Raw genomic sequence first — 17,008 nt, forward strand, 5'->3', positions numbered from 1 at the left:
CAGTGGTGAAGAGAGGAATCTGCTTTAGATGCAAATGACTCAGGTGCATTTATGCTATACTTTCTAAAACTACCCTTGAGCTTCAGATTTCAAAGAGAAAAGTTTGTGAACCACATCTTAGAAGAAGAAAATTATCTCTCTCTAGGGAGTTCCTCAGAGACTAATGAGCAAGTAAGCGTTAAAATTTCTTATAATCCACAAAGAATGAAAGCATATCATTTCCAAAGCTGGAATTGAAGGTAGGATTTTTTATTAACTTGCAATCAAAGGTTGGTCACACTGAAACAGCATCAATCTGCCTACCTCAATGCCAATTATCTTAAAATTCAGAAACAGTTGGACATCATAACTCTAGGAAACATTTAAAAGATAAGATGTAGCATCTGGGTAGTGGAACTATATTTTCTAAAACCGATGAAAAACAACCATAATTGTTAGGAGTCCGAAGAGCTCCATGGATGGCTGTGAGTTAACTGTTGTAGACACATACCTCTCTCACACGAGTCCATGAATATGCTAGAACCGGAACAACATCACCTTAAAAATAGGAAAGAGAACTTCTTCTCTATGCCTTTTGTGTCACTGTCAAAGTGTCTTTAAAATCATTAATAACCAGAAAGTCTGAACCTACTCAACAGAATTCCTTCTGTAGATGTTGATACGATATTAAATACTTAGCGATTACTTTTTAAGAACAGATGATGAAATTAAATGCTAAAATCATAACAGATCTGAGGAGAAGTTACTCAGCATAAGCCACATCCGTCAAATATCAAGTATAAAAAGAATCAGCGGATATATGGGGATCTGCGTAAGAACCTCACTAGCAAGAGATGTTGACAATTGTCAGTTTCGAACTCCTTCCAGCAGAACCATATTGTCATATGTTCCACAGAGTGGACATCAGCTCAGCAACATTTAGCATGACTCACACTGCTTTATTTAATTGTTCCCACACTTGTCTTTTAAAAGAGATCTTATCTTTGGTGCAATGCAATCAGGTGGATTGAAGGGTCTCAAACCAGAAGTCCACCTGAAAACACAGATTAAAAAAAAAAAAAAGCAAACATTAAAACATTTCAAATAGATCCATATGTCAATAATGGACCAGAAGTTGGGGTGTTATGTAGTCATTTTAAGTATCCAAACCCAAACTAAGAAACAACAGAAGTCTTCCTGTGGATCTTCCCATGGGAACCCCAGACAAACTCTGAGTTCAGACAGAGCCAACCATATAAGAGAGAGGTGGAATGTCAGTAAAACTCCACATCCTCATGTATCTCTCTTTTCCTATGTGAAGCGAATAGCTGGGTGTCAGGAGCTTTTGACACCAATCCCAAAAATGGCTCCATAAAGGAAGTTCTCTGTCTGAGGAGCACTTCGAAAGGTCCAGAGGGGAAGGAAGGGTAGTATCTGAAGTGCAATAATGCACCAGTTCTGAAGCAAAGCCTCTCTACATTGGTTGGTTTGGAAACTTTGGGGTGAAATTCCATCTAGAAGAACAGAGCTTTCTGGCCAAAGTTTAAGTCTTGCATCCAGTATAAAGGAAAGACTGTAAACAAATGCCAAATACCACTTGAAGTAGAATTCATGAAACAGACACTTCAAGAATGTAAAATAAGATAATAAATGTCCTCAAAGGCCTAAGGAAAGACAGTAGTATTATAAAGCAGAAATAAGGGACCATGTGGGAAAATAATTGGTATGAACAAATAAAATAATTTAGATAGAGAGGGCATTGATGCAGAAAGCAGCAGATGGATGGAACCAAGAATGAGCTGCCGTGCTGGAAAACCAGATGGAGAAACTGTCCTGGGATGTAGCAGGATAGACTAGAGCAGACACCATGGAGAAAAGCAAAGGCACGTGGGGCATGGAAATAGATTTGCCACATCAGATAATAAGAGCTCAAGAAGGATAGAAACATTTATTGAAGAGACTGTCTTTTTTCCACTGTATATTTTTTCCTGTTTTGTCAAAGATTAATTGACCATAGAGTTGAGGGTCCATATCAGGGCTCTCTACTCTGTTTCATTGGTCTATGTGTCTGTTTTTATGCCAGTACCATGCTGTCTTGGTGATCACAGCTTTGTAATAAAGCTTGAAATCAGGTAAGGTGATGCCGCCAGCTTTATTTTTGTTTTTCAACATTTCCTTAGCGATTCGGGGTCTCTTCCGATTCTATACAAATTTTAGGATTATTTGCTCCAGCTCTTTGAAAAATGCCGGTGGAATTTTGATCGGAATGGCATTAAAAGTATAGATTGCTCTAGGCAGTATAGACATTTTAACAATGTTTATTCTTCCGATCCAAGAGCATGGAATGGTCTTCCATCTATTTGTGTCTTCTTCAATTTCTTTCATGAGTGTTCTATAGTTCCTCAAGTACAGATCCTTTACCTCTTTGGTTAGGTTTATTCCCAGGTATCTTATGGTTCCTGGTGCTATAGTAAATGGAACCGATTCTCTAATTTCCCTTTCTGTATTTTCATTGTTAGTGTATAAGAAAGACACTGATTTCTGCACATTGACTTTGTATCCTGCCATGTTGCTGAATTGCTGTATGAGTTCTAGTAGTTTGGGGGTGGAGTCTTTTGGGTTTTCCATATAAAGAATCATGTCATCTGCGAAGAGAGAGAGTTTGACTTCTTCATTACCAATTTGGATACCTTTTATTTCTCTCTGTTGTCTGATTGCTGTTGCTAGGACTTCTAATAAATGGTGCTGGGAAAACTGGACAGCTATATGTAGAAGAATGAAACTCGACCATTCTCTTACACCGTACACAAAGATCAACTCAAAATGGATAAAAGACCTCAACGTGAGACAGGAATCCATCAGAATCTTAGAGGAGAACATAGGCAGTAATCTCTTTGATATCAGCCACAGCAACTTCTTTCAAGATATGTCTCCAAAGGCAAAGGAAACAAAAGCGAAAATAAACTTCTGGGACTTCATCAAAATCAAAAGCTTCTGCACAGCAAAGGAAACAGTCAAAAAAACAAAGAGGCAACCCACGGAATGGGAGAAGATATTTGCAAATGACAGTACAGACAAAAGGTTGATATCCAGGATCTATAATGAACTCCTCAAACTCAACCCACACGAAACAGACAAACACATCAAAAAATGGGCAGAAGATATGAACAGACACTTCTCCAATCAAGACATACAAATGGCTATCAGACACATGAAAAAATGCTCATCATCATTAGCCCTCAGGGAGATTCAAATTAAAACCACATTGAGATATCACCTTACACCAGTTAGAATGGCCAAAATTAACAAAACAGGAAACAACATGTGTTGGAGAGGATGTGGAGAAAGGGGAACCCTCTTACACTGTTGGTGGGAATGCAAGTTGGTGCAGCCTCTTTGGAGAACAGTGTGGAGATTCCTCAAGAAATTAAAAATAGAGCTTCCCTACGACCCTGCAATTGCACTCCTGGGTATTTACTCCAAAGATACAGATGTCGTGAAAAGAAGGGCCATCTGTACCCCAATGTTTATAGCAGCAATGGCCACAGTCGCCAAACTGTGGAAAGAACCAAGATGCCCTTCAACGGATGAATGGATAAGGAAGATGTGGTCCCTATACACTATGGAGTATTTATGCCAACATCAGAAAGGATGAATACCCAACTTTTGTAGCAACATGGACGGGACTGGAAGAGATTATGCTGAGTGAAATAAGTCAAGCAGAGAGAGTCAGTTATCATATGGTTTCACTTATTTGTGGAGCATAACCAATAGCATGGAGGACAAGGGGCGTTAGAGAGGAGTAGGGAATTTGGGTAAATTGGAAGGGGAGGTGAACCATGAGAGACTATGGACTCTGAAAAACAGTCTGAGGGGTTTGAAGTGGCGGGGGGGTGGGAGGTTGGGGTACCAGGTGGTGGGTATTATAGAGGGCACGGCTTGCATGGAGCACTGGGTGTGGTGAAAAAATAATGAATACTGTTTTTCTGAAAATAAATAAATTGGAAAAAAAAAAGGATAGAAACATAGGGAAAGAAAATATATGAAGACATTGTGGCAAAAGCTTTTCTCAGAATATGAAGTGAAATTTCAGATTTCAAGACTTCTTAAATTCCAAACAGGAAGGATAAACCTCAGTGAAGTTTAGAGCAGCAAGGATTTAAAAAAATCCAAGCCTGTCCACAGGAAAAGTTGATAGTGGATAGGAAGAAAGATGAGAGACACATGATGACAGATACACAGAGATGATAGATAATCGACAGATGGGTAGACACAAAATCTATTCATGCATGCATACATAAACTTACAAAAAACAGAAACCTGTTTGACCTCAAACTGCCCTCAACCACCCTAGATGCAAGAAAACAAAAGAGTATGTTTTTTTTTTTAATTGCAGGAAAATAAAAATTTGAAACAATTATGAACCATGATGAGGATATATGTTCCCAACTAGTCAAAGTCTTCCTCCCTCTTTCATCCCCCACATTTAATACCCAATCCTTTGTCAAATCTCCTGATTCTGCTTCTAGGAAATCTCCCAAACATAATTCCCCTGTCCTGTTTCCAGTGCTCGCACCCTATTTTATACCCAGATAATGAATCCTCTAACCAATCAACTGCAAAGTTCTCCTACCTCATTCTCCTGCATCCAACATCCCACCCTTCCAATAAGTCTCCCAAGTTGATCTCAGAACTATCTTTCTCTCAGAAAATTCCGAGGGACTTCCTTATTATCCTTCAGCATACTATTTAACCCCTCTTCCCCACTCTAAGGGGTCTCCCGGAGCCCTGCCAATTGCAACTTATCTCTTCCTCTCAGTGAGCTCTCTACTTTGGGTTAATGCCGAGCATAATGACCTTGTATTATAATACTTGGTTCCTAACTAGAGTGTGAACCCCAAATGGGCAATATGAAGGTTCATTCATTATGGATTTACTAATGTGAATGAATCCCCTCTGTATTATAGCACAGTTGGTTCTCAATAAATTTATGGAAATGTTGAATGGCAACACATCCAAGAAAGATGTCAGGATTTTCCCATTCGGGCACCCATCTCCATTAAGTCTTGTGCAAAGATAAGAGTGTTTCTGTAATAAACAAGGCCCGGTGCCTTTGCAACAGGAAGATCTTCTGGGGTGGTCACTAATTTACATGCAGGGGACATGAGAACATGGCAAAGGAGCTGCTGTAAATCACCCGAGAGCTCGGTGACGGGGCCTCTCGGAACGCCTGGCTCAGAATTATTAATTAAAGCTTCCTCAAGGCTGGTTTGTTTGCACATCGGTTGAGCTAAGCCACACTGGTATCCCTGTAAATAATAAGACAGCCCGATTAGGCCTAGTCATTAATTAAGTGTCTTTGCTGTGGATAAACAGTGAAATCTTTCAGTCTGAGAAGGCCTATGGCACAGTGATAAATATGCAGCTGTTGACACTCTTGGAGCACGGTCTGACATCTTCATCATTTAACGGAGCTCCCTCCCCAGGGACATGAGCCTCATGTCACAGGGAAGATGACACATGCTGCACTTGGCCCCTAAAGTTATATCATATGCAAGTTTAAAAATAATCTGAATCAGGAATAAGCAAAGGGGGGTTGGTTTCGACCCTTAGCTATGACCCTTGGCTGTCACATTCAATCGTCTGAGGCTTTGGAGGGCTTGTGCTACACAAATTTGGACAGAAATAATCTAATGCTCCTACTTGCATGAGATTACACAAGTCTGTATCAAGAAACAAAAATCAAAACCTCACTTGGGGTCCAAACTGTCCCCAAACTGTTGTTTTTTACTTTTTTTTATAGTTCAGCAAATGTCCTCAAACCGATAAAGAAAGGCAGTGATGTGTGCATGTTTACACCACTTGAAAATACAGTCATCTCGACAACAAATGCCTGTAGACTCCCTGCTGTGCTGCTGTCTGTGGCAGCACCTTGTAAAGGGTGAAATGCACACAGTATGGAGGGAAGCGACTCCTTCTCATTCTAATTTCCTCATGAAACTCTACTTTGTAATAGGGGTTAGATTACAGTGTTGGTGACTCTGGCCAGACTTTGAGAACTGAGGGATACTCACTTCTGCCATAATCACCTATATCTCAAGATTGCCAAGAAAATTATCAGCAGGAGCCAACACAATGCAGGATAAACACTGTTGCATTAGGACCTACTCAGTGGGCTGTTGCTCCAAGTGTACCTGTTGAGAATGTTTGCTAGGGCAGTGGGCCTCACTTGGCAAGGACCGCAGGGCCTTCTTCTCCCTGTTCCTCAGAGCCTAAATCTCAAAGTCTCTGGGCTTTGGGCAGAGACAAGTGAGAGGGGCAAAAGCCACACATTCCATTTTTGACAAAGGAATAGATGGAGAAAAGAGAAGATGACCAACCATCCAGAGCTCTGAAGATCTGCCTACTGGATGGAACTAGAGCAGGAAGTTCAAGGAAAGGAGATCTGAGCATTCCTGATTCTCTTATTCTTGGACTTGGCACAGTCTGCATCTAAGATTCTGCCCAACCAGATTAGCAGCTCTTCCCGACTTAGGAAGGAGACAGTGATGGGGCTGGACCTGATACACCCAAGCCTGCTGAGAGCTATTTGCATGAATCATGTCTCACCCTGACCAGACTCTAAGTTCCTTCAGGAAAAACCATATCCTATTTATCCTGTATCCCCTGTGGAACTTTCCATGGGCTTTGCCCATGATGATGCTCAGGGCACAGCGTGTGAATGGGTGAAGTCCGGTCAGGCACATACGTGTTTTTTGTATGTGGAGGCACTGAGCAAATAGCTGGCCATGGGGACAGTTGAAGGGAATTTCCTCAGGGTCACCGAAAACTGCCTTTGAGACTCACCTGCCATACAGGAATTGGGAATTCTTGATTCTAAGAAGACACAGAGTGAATAAGTAAAAGGAAATCACATTGGATCAGACTTTATTAATGAACAGTTGAAAACTTTGGGAGAAGCTGTTACTGCCCTGGAGAAGAGCTCAGGGCAGAGCTCCACCCCCGCCCCACCCCATGAGCCAGGAGCTCAGCTCCTCCTTGTTGAAAATTCAACCACAGTACACGCTTCTGCTCTCAAGGCTGCTGACAGGTTAGGCAGGGAAAGGCTTCTGTGCTACATAAGAACCCGAGGATTCATCCCAGAGCACGTACTAAGACAGTTAGGAGCAGACGGAGCACCATTTCTTTGACTGAAGTGTCTTGAGATGTTTATAGTGTTATTTGTTGGAAATGTAAGGATTCTGTCACACTGGGAAGGGGGTTTCGAATTCTACGTGGGGTCAGAAGGAATGTAAGAAATGAGTAGAATGTGGATGTCCCATTAGGGAATGAGAGGGGGAAAAATGCCAGCCTTGCTTAGTGCAGAATAAAGGATCAGATAAAGGTGTACAGAAGTCTGAACTGAGGTCATAGGGGCAGACCTCAGACACCGGACTAGGATGTTTGATTTACAAGTTAGTAATAAAGCATCCTCACTAGTGGGTTTGCTCATGGGGAGTGATATGATTCACATTAGCCGTGGTGTGCAACATAAAGCAGGAGGAGAAAGACGAGCACCAAGGACACGAAAACAAGTCCCTAGGACGACTCCAGTGTGACTTGATTACAGTCAAAACCAAGTTCACAGCAACAGAGTTTAAAAGAAATTATGAAGTCGCAGCCATTAAGATAAAGCATCTGTGGCAGGGAGAGTGAGGAGGGAGGAAAGCCTGGACAGGCGGGCTCACGTCCACTGCTGACGAAGGAAAGAGCGCGTGGACCCAGGTCAGCACGCTCCGGGTCTTTGTGGCCGAAACGTGTCGGAGCCGCCCAGTGCCCGGCCGACTCTTGCTGGCGGGTGTTGGGTTGGAGTCCAGGAATATGCGTCCTAACAAAAATTCTCAAGGGGCACTTGGGCCTCACTTTCAGAAATTTTAGCTTAAATTATGAGTAAGGAACCAATAAATTATATCCTCAGGAATCCTAAGACTGTCTGGTCGACACAGGGTGCCTGTGGGCAGTGATGTGGCCTCCAGACTTTCCTATCCCCTCTGAAGTCAGTGCCCCAGAAACTCGTCCTGATCACGGCCATCCTTGCCCTGCTTTCGGAGTGGCAGCGTAGAGGAGTGTCTCCCGACAAGCACTGCATCCTGGCCCTCCTGAAGAAACCCACGCACTGTCTTGCCTTTTCCTCTCCACTTCCCTGAGACACCCTTATCTTTGCAGACAAGGACACTGAGGGATACGGAAGGCCTTTCACTTCAGATTCTTTACACTTGCTGCCCGGATGTGTTAGCGAGAGAAGTAATCATCGGGACAGGGACTTTCTAAAGAAAACAGCCGCGTTTCCTGACCCCGCAGTGCTGCCCGGATGGTGGCAGAGGCTGGAGGCGCATGGGGCCTTGTGGAGTCCTTCCCCTGGTCATCCTGCGGGGCCCAGGAGGCCATCACGCTTGAGCTGTTGCATGCAAGCACGGCTTCCTTGCAAACATCGGAAGCAAAGAGAGCAGCTGGGTGAGCTCAGCTTTTAAGGCTCCAATTTAACTGAAATTTAGAGTGAAGAAAAATGGATGAACGAGCAACACAGAAAAAGAGATACCGCCAGGCGTGGTGGATTGAAGGGGTTTCTCCTTCTCACCTACCTGCTCTCTCAAGGTCCCCCTTCAAAACCTGATTTTTGTCCCAAATTGCATCCTCATCCTATAGAATACTGGCTAGAGCCTATGTGCACTTTGTTTAGATTAAGGACATTCACCCCTTTTCTGCAGTAAACCACATTATCCAAACGATCAATGAAAATGATAGTAGCTTATATTTACTGAGCATTGAATATTGTCCAGGTCATTTGCTAAGCACTCTCAAACCCTGTGTGTTTCGGAGGGAAAGGTAGTGGGTGGCAAAGGTGAGATTGATAGTTTGTTCATTTTATAAGTGAATAAACTCAGAGAGGTTACAGCTGTTCCTTGATTTCAAGAGCAGGATTTGAGTCCGGACCGTGCGACAGCACAGCTGGCCTGCTTATACATCACACAGCGTGCAGGAGCTGAACAAGTTGAATGACTTCCCTTTAATTTCTTGGACAATAGAAATGAGTTAGAAGCTTGCATGCTTGGCATTTGATTTTGAGTTTGAAGTTGGATTCCATCCCAAAATGGAATGGTAATTCAATTGCATACGGAAGCCTTATTCATACTTTCTTTTTGTTAATAATTTTTTATAACAACCTGAGAACTTACTGTAATTAGTGGAATTGAACTCAGAAAGTTTGAGTGTATGTGCTGTGTCACATTCTGCTGCAATGAAATTGCTCTTTGACTTGAGGCTCTCAGTAGGAACACTTCACTCCAGGTGCATGGACATGTCAGGAAGGCAATGGTTCCTTGATCTCACTAACCCAGTATCCTTTTCTTGCTAAATGTTTCAGGAAAGCTGCACTGCACTTTTTTTTTAATATTTTACTCTTTTTTTGTTATGTTCAGTTAGCTGGCATATAATACATTATTACTTTTTTTAATTTATTTTTTTAATTTATTTATTTTCAGAAAAACATTATTCATTATTTTTTCACCACACCCAGTGCTCCATGCAAGCCGTGCCCTCTATAATACCCACCACCTGGTACCCCAACCTCCCACCCCCCCGCCACTTCAAGCCCCTCAGACTGTTTTTCAGAGTCCATAGTCTCTCATGGTTCACCTCCCCTTCCAATTTACCCAAATTCCCTACTCCTCTCTAACGCCCCTTGTCCTCCATGCTATTTGTTATGCTCCACAAATAAGTGAAACCATATGATAATTGACTCTCTCTGCTTGACTTATTTCACTCAGCATAATCTCTTCCAGTCCCGTCCATGTTGCTACAAAAGTTGGGTATTCATCCTTTCTGATGTTGGCATAATACTCCATAGTGTATATGGACCACATCTTCCTTATCCATTCATCCGTTGAAGGGCATCTTGGTTCTTTCCATAGTTTGGCGACTGTGGCCATTGCTGCTATAAACATTGGGGTACAGATGGCCCTTCTTTTCACGACATCTGTATCTTTGGGGTAAATACCCAGGAGTGCAATGGCAGGGTCATAGGGAAGCTCTATTTTTAATTTCTTGAGGAATCTCCACACTGTTCTCCAAAGAGGCTGCACCAACTTGCATTCCCACCAACAGTGTAAGAGGGTTCCCCTTTCTCCACATCCTCTCCAACACATGTTGTTTCCTGTTTTGTTAATTTTGGCCATTCTAACTGGTGTAAGGTGATATCTCAATGTGGTTTTAATTTGAATCTCCCTGAGGGCTAATGATGATGAGCATTTTTTCATGTGTCTGATAGCCATTTGTATGTCTTGATTGGAGAAGTGTCTGTTCATACCTTCTGCCCATTTTTTGATGTGTTTGTCTGTTTCGTGTGGGTTGAGTTTGAGGAGTTCATTATAGATCCTGGATATCAACCTTTTGTCTGTACTGTCATTTGCAAATATCTTCTCCCATTCCGTGGGTTGCCTCTTTGTTTTTTTGACTGTTTCCTTTGCTGTGCAGAAGCTTTTGATTTTGATGAAGTCCCAGAAGTTTATTTTCGCTGTTGTTTCCTTTGCCTTTGGAGACATATCTTGAAAGAAGTTGCTGTGGCTGATATCAAAGAGATTACTGCCTATGTTCTCCTCTAGGATTCTGATGGATTCCTGTCCCACGTTGAGGTCTTTTATCCATTTTGAGTTTATCTTTGTGTATGGTGTAAGAGAACGGTCGAGTTTCATTCTTCTACATATAGCTGTCCAGTTTTCCCAGCACCATTTATTGAAGAGACTGTCTTTTTTCCACTGTATATTTTTTCCTGTTTTGTCAAAAATTAATTGACCATAGAGTTGAGGGTCCATATCTGGGCTCAGGACCTGACGGATTCCCTGGGGAATTCTACCAAACCTTCAAAGAAGAAATAACACCTATTTTCCTGAAGCTGTTTCAGAAAATTGAAGCAGAAGGAAAACTTCCAGACTCTTTTTATGAAGCCAGCATTACCCTGATCCCCAAACCAGGCAAGGACCCTACCAAAAAGGAGAATTTCAGACCAATATCACTGATGAATATGGATGCTAAGATTCTCAACAAGATCCTAGCCAACAGGATCCAACAGCACATTAAAAAGATTATCTACCATGATCAGGTGGGATTCATCCCTGGGCTACAATGATGGTTCAACATTCACAAATCAATCAATGTGATACAACAAATTAATATTAGAAGAGAGAAGAACCACATGGTCCTCTCAATTGATGCAGAAAAAGCATTTGACAAAATCCAGCATCCGTTCCTGATTAAAACGCTTCAAAGTATAGGGATAGAGGGAACATTCCTGAACCTCATCAAATCTATCTATGAAAGACCCACAGCAAATATCATCCTCAATGGAAAAAAGCTTGCAGCCTTCCCATTGAGATCAGGAACAAGACAAGGATGCCCACTTTCACCACTCTTGTTCAACATAGTATTAGAAGTCCTAGCAACAGCAATCAGACAACAGAGAGAAATAAAAGGTATCCAAATTGGTAATGAAGAAGTCAAACTCTCTCTCTTCGCAGATGACATGATTCTTTATATGGAAAACCCAAAAGACTCCACCCCCAAACTACTAGAACTCATACAGCAATTCAGCAACGTGGCAGGATACAAAGTCAATGTGCAGAAATCAGTGTCTTTCTTATACACTAACAATGAAAATACAGAAAGGGAAATTAGAGAATCAATTCCATTTACTATAGCACCAAGAACCATAAGATACCTGGGAATAAACCTAACCAAAGAGGTAAAGGATCTGTACTTGAGGAACTACAGAACACTCATGAAAGAAATTGAAGAAGACACAAAAAGATGGAAGACCATTCCATGCTCTTGGATCGGAAGAATAAACATTGTTAAAATGTCTATACTGCCTGGAGCAATCTATACTTTTAATGCCATTCCGATCAAAATTCCACCGGCATTCTTCAAAGAGCTGGAGCAAATAATCCTAAAATTTTTATGGAATCAGAAGAGACCCCGAATCGCTAAGGAAATGTTGAAAAACAAAAATAAAGCTGGCGGCATCACCTTACCTGATTTCAGGCTTTATTACAAAGCTGTGATCACCAAGACAGCATGGTACTGGCATAAAAACAGACACATAGACATTATTAGTTTTTGATGCATTTTTTAAAAATTTATTTATTTATTTGAGAGGAAGAGAGAGCATGAAAGGGGAGAAGGTCAGAGGGAGAAGCAGACTCCCCATGGAGCTGGGAGCCTGATGCAGAACTCAGTCCCATAATTTTGGGATCATGATCTGAACTGAAGGCAGTCACCCAACAAACTGAGCCACCCAGGTGCCCTACACTGCATTTTTGCCATAAAATCTTCTCATTGGTAGGATCATGGAGTTCAAGACCAAAATTTCCATCACTATGCCAGCGATCTGGAAGTCTGCCACTGACTATATTCCCTCCTTGATTCTTTTTGGCACACTTCCTTCTGTCCCACAGGAGCCATACTCCACCCTTTTTGTATTTTGCCCTCTCCATGTTTAGATAAGGGCTTCTCAGCACTCCTCTATAGTTACAAGAAATTTAAAAAAATATTTTTCACTGTGATAAACGCATATGAGGGAGTGACATTCATTTTCCTTAAGGCGGAACATCTCTGCTGCAGAGATTGCTGAGGTCTCCATCTAAAGATGTGACCTGACATTTCAAGCACTGTGTCATGTTAGCAGAAAAATAAAGGTCACCAGGTTTTTATGTATTTATTTATTTAGAATTTTTCCCATGTGCATGGATGTCCACTTTCTTCTGGACCCAGGTATGTGTGTGTGCATTGCCTGTGTATCACAGTCTTGAAGCAGAAGCTATGACCAGTAAAAACCTCATGAGGAAAGGCCTCACACTTTGAGAGGAAAGGAGAGACTGTCCCCCAAGTGCTCTCATTTGTTGGCACTAAGAGGATTCTCTTTTACATGACCCTCTGATGACCAGTAGCCCCAGACACTAAAAATATCTCCGCTTTCTAAACACTGTGATTCCCAGATTTTATTCTTCATGCAGCATCCCAGTCGTGTACCACCAGCCTCTAACAGTCTGCAATATTTAATCTGCAGATTTTTCCATTTACAGGATGGATATTGGAAGAAATTGGGTCTCACAGTGAAGTCAGACAGTTTATGAACTCTTCTTTTTTAAGAGACACAATTTCTTCCCATAGAACCTATAAAGAATAGAAGAGGAGCTGGACTTCTTTTACCATTTAGTTTGAGTTTACATTTCACATCTCAAAATGCAGGAAGAAAGGGGTTCCAATATTATTTGACCCAATCCTTCCTTCAATTCTCCTGGCATTTATCTCCCTTGTGTATGAAAAGCTTCTTTTGAAGTCAGAACTCCAGGCATGAAGGAAGGAGAAATTCGTCAAGAGAATTGAACTCAGTAAGATTAAAATGTAGTTTTAATATAGCTGTAGCTGACACATGTCAAGAAGATAAAAGGAAGATTCTGGATTCTAAGAACAGTGCCAGAACTATGAAGCACTGCTTTAAAAATACATATTATTTTGATTGAAATTTGTAGGGAAAAAAATCAATATAATCAACCACTCTAGCAAATGGATGCATTGAGAAAATGTACTCATCCCTACAGTGTTCATTTTTTAAATGGAAAAAAAAAGGCAAGCTTTCATTGAACACATTTCTGATATGTTTTCTAACAGGCAATATTTCTAAGTGTACTCAACCTAGAGAATCTTCTCTTTCCAATTTTATCCAGACCTACTCCCACACAAAGAACTTTATTAACTCTAGATGAAAGTTGATAAATTATACCCATATCCTAACATAGTCGCAATAGGATATCAGAGTCTATTTGAAAATGATCAGTTAATCTCTCTCCAAAAAAGAGCAATTATCCCAAAATTCACCCTTATGTAGAAAAAAGGACAAAATTCTGAGAGATTCATTTCAATATTCACTCTTTCTCATTAGTATTTTGTCTCAAACTCAACTCTGTAAACCACAGAATGCATTTGTATGACTTTTGCCATCAAATAAAAAATTCTCTTATGAGGATCCGAGAAAATGATTGCCAACAACTCAGGTCAATGTGTGTCTCCAAAATTCTAAGATAATACCACAGAGTTTTGTGACAGTTTTGCCCTAAAAATCCTGATTTCTGTACATGTAATGGAAGGTCAAATTCTAGAAAAAAATCTTACACCGTAAGTGAAATGTTTATTATGATTATTATTAACTATGAAAGAGCTGTTGGAAGCATTAAGATCAGGCTAAGTAAATATGTTTTAGTTCCTTCATCAACTCCCTGCTTTATAAATTATGATTTCCAGAAAAAAAAAAAAAAAACAACTCAGGGTTGATATTTTGCTTGACTTAGTCTCAGGAAACAACAATGACAGAGACAGAGATTTTAATTGCTTTTTTCTTTGCTAATTGTATCTGTACATAAAAGACAGCAAGAAAAAATGATTTGGTGAAGAAATGATTCTCTTTTGCCAGACAGAGCTCGGGATGTCTCAGCCATTCAAATACACACGGGCACTTGGGGATCTGCAGGTCTGGTTAGAAATTCCAAAGGGCAGTGCAGGGTAGGTGTGTGGACTCAGGAGTCCTGGGCACTGATGGTGACTGAAACCATGAGAGTGCATAGGATTGTCCAACAAATTATATAGAAGATATCTCTATATCTTCCCAAATAGGGAAGATGTGAGGACTGGAGCAGCAATACCATCATTGAGATTGTCAGAGGGAAGAAACCAGAAGAGGAGAATGAGGGGGAAGCAGCTGTGCCACAGTGTCAGGGAAAAGGTGGTATCAAATAGGAAAGAATATCTCATTGTATCGAATGCTAGTAGGAAGTCTAATAAGATGAACAGTGAAGACTGACTGCTGAAACAAAAAAGAGATCACTTGTGACAATGATTTGGCAAAAGCAAAGCCAAATTCTCTGATGTAGGTAGAAACTGGGAAGACAGGAAGTGGAAACAAGAAGTATAAATAACTCTTTTGAGATTTTTGGCTATGAAGAGGAAGAGATAGAAAGAACAACTGTTTGGGGGCGGGTGGTGGTGACCAAGGGAGTTCAGGGCTCTTTGCTATAAAGATTAAGGAATATAAGGATGATCCAGAGACACATCTTTTAAGAAAATACTAGAGATGGGATCTAAACATGGAAGGTCTGGCCATGCAATTTGAAAAATGGGATTGCAGTTATTGTCCCTACTTTACAGGAAAAACAAACAGATAACAGTGAAAGAATCTGAAGTTTCAGAGCTAGTCAGATACATATTTAATTACCAATTCTATCTCCCTGTAGCTATATCTCTGGGCAAGTTTCTGTATTTAAAGCACATTAATCATATCTACTATGAAGAGATGGGGTGAGACATGTATTGGGCAAGTATGAAGTGCCAATAGCACAATGTCTGGCACACAGTGAACACCCTGGAGTTTGCCATAGTACTTACTGATGGGTCAGTGGTTTGGAATGTGTGGCTGTGATACTGTGATTATAGGTAGAGCTATAGAGTTAATAAGTCAAAGTGCCAACCTTTACACCTATGCCATGACTCCAGATTCAGCATTTGATACCACACTGCACTCAAAAGAAATTAAAAACTATTTTGAAGTAAATTAAAATGAAATCTATCATGTAAAGATTTGTGGGATGCAGCAAACACAGTGCTTAGAGGGACACTAATAGCATTGCCTGCATATATTGGAAAAGAAAAAAAGATTTAAATCAATAATGTGTCCACCTTAGGAAATCAGGAAAAGGAAGAAAAACAATCTGAGGGGTTTGAAGGGGTGGGGGGGTTGGAGGTTGGGGTACCAGGTGGTGGGTATTATAGAGGGCATGGATTGCAAGGAGCACTGGGTGTGGTGAAAAAATAATGAATACTGCTTTTCTGAAAATAAATAAATTGGAAAAAAAATTAAATCCAAAGTAAGCAAAAGAAAATATATTGTAAGCATTTTATTATAGAAACAAAAGTATAATCAATAAAATTGAAAACAGGAAAACAATAGTAAAAACTAATCAATGAAACCAAAAGGTGTTTCTTGAAAAAGATCAATAAAATTATCAGTTTCAATAGTGACCTAAACAAAAACAAACAAACAAACAAACAAAATTATCAGTTTCTACCCAGGCTAACAGAGGAAAAAAGAAAGAAGATACAAATCAGTAATCTCAGAAATGAAAGATGAGTCATCACTACAGACCCAATGGATATTAATAGGATAATGAAGGAATGTTAAGAACATCTCCAGACCCACAGATTTTATAATTTAGATGAAGTGGACCAATATCTTGAAAGATGCCACACTACAGCTGATACAGTGATACCACAGTAGTATCTGTTCTTCTGTGGTTTTTCCTTAATCTCAGGGCTGGAACCTCTTCTTACCTATGTTTAAGAAACATAGATTTTTCTAATGCTTAGTTGAGCACTTAGCACTTTGGATGTATGTTTACATGTTTCTCTGGTGAATGAGTTTCCCCAAGTTTCCATCCTCAGTCCTTACCTTTTCTCTTTGAAACTGATCCTCAGTTATCGCACTATCAGAATTTTAACTGTCAGCTCTATGGAAATAAGGTGTCTTCATATATTTATGTCTTCAGTAACCAAAACTGCAGGTTCATATTTCCCAAGTTCCTGACCAATAATTCCACCAAAATGATCCACAGCAATATCATTAAGATATTAAGAGTCTATAAACTTAAGTCATTCTCTTTCTTTCCTTCCCTAGTTCTTGGGGACATCCTCAGGATATACAAATTCTGTTAATGTGCTAGTGTTTTCATCATGAAAGCCTAACTTTTCAGCTAATATCATTTTCCTTTTCTCTCCATTTTAAGTCCTGGATGATGGTTATTTGTAATGATGCCTGACTCCATCTCATTTGTCTCTATTGTCCCCAGCTCAGGATTTTATCTCTTTGGATGAATTTAACAGTCTCCTAAGATGACTTCCTGTTTTGTGGTTCTCCTTGAATGAATTCATCCAGCACACAAATCTCAGA

Source organism: Neovison vison, chromosome 1 (assembly GCF_020171115.1).
Source record: "Neovison vison isolate M4711 chromosome 1, ASM_NN_V1, whole genome shotgun sequence".
NCBI lineage: Eukaryota > Metazoa > Chordata > Mammalia > Carnivora > Mustelidae > Neogale > Neogale vison.